We start from the raw sequence: 580 nt of genomic DNA, 5'->3' as shown, positions 1-580 counted from the left end.
GCTGCCTCTGCCCTTACCATTGCCTGCTGACCCCGGAGCTGCCTGGCCAGCAGCAAGGATGCCTGGAAGGCACAGGAGCTGTTTAATTACACAATTATAAATGTCTTTGGCCTTTTTATCTTGTGAGGCTGATGAGCACCTTCAGCATCAGACAAAGAGACGCTGTTATCGCTCTCTGCAGCCGCTGCCTTCCTGGGCAGCAGCCACAGCTGACAGGGCACAAACAAAAGCAGAGGAACCGTCAGCAGGTCGGGATCAGTCGCTGAGCCACCGCCTTGGCACAGGCTCTACTGCACAGCCACGTCTCCAGGAGTTGAGCTGACCTTTCCCTGCCTTGCTTTTGCTGCATTCCAACAACCTGCCACGTCCAGAGCCCTGACAGCAGGAGCCCGCGAGCTGACAGGGGCTGTGCCCCCACCCGGCCCCTGCCACCACCTTTTTAGCTCTGTCTGCACGGTGTTTGGATGCAAAACACCCCTGGGATGGGGATGGTGCTGCGGGCTGCTGAAGTGGGAGAGTGGCCTTGGCACCTCCCAGGAGAAGCAGATGTCCTTGGTGCCCAGCACGGCGGAGCTGGCTT

This window comes from Buceros rhinoceros, unplaced genomic scaffold, assembly GCF_000710305.1.
Source record: "Buceros rhinoceros silvestris isolate BGI_N320 unplaced genomic scaffold, ASM71030v1 scaffold11419, whole genome shotgun sequence".
Lineage (NCBI taxonomy): Eukaryota > Metazoa > Chordata > Aves > Bucerotiformes > Bucerotidae > Buceros > Buceros rhinoceros.
The sequence above is the reverse complement of the archived record's forward strand: the minus strand, read 5'-3'. Positions refer to the sequence as shown.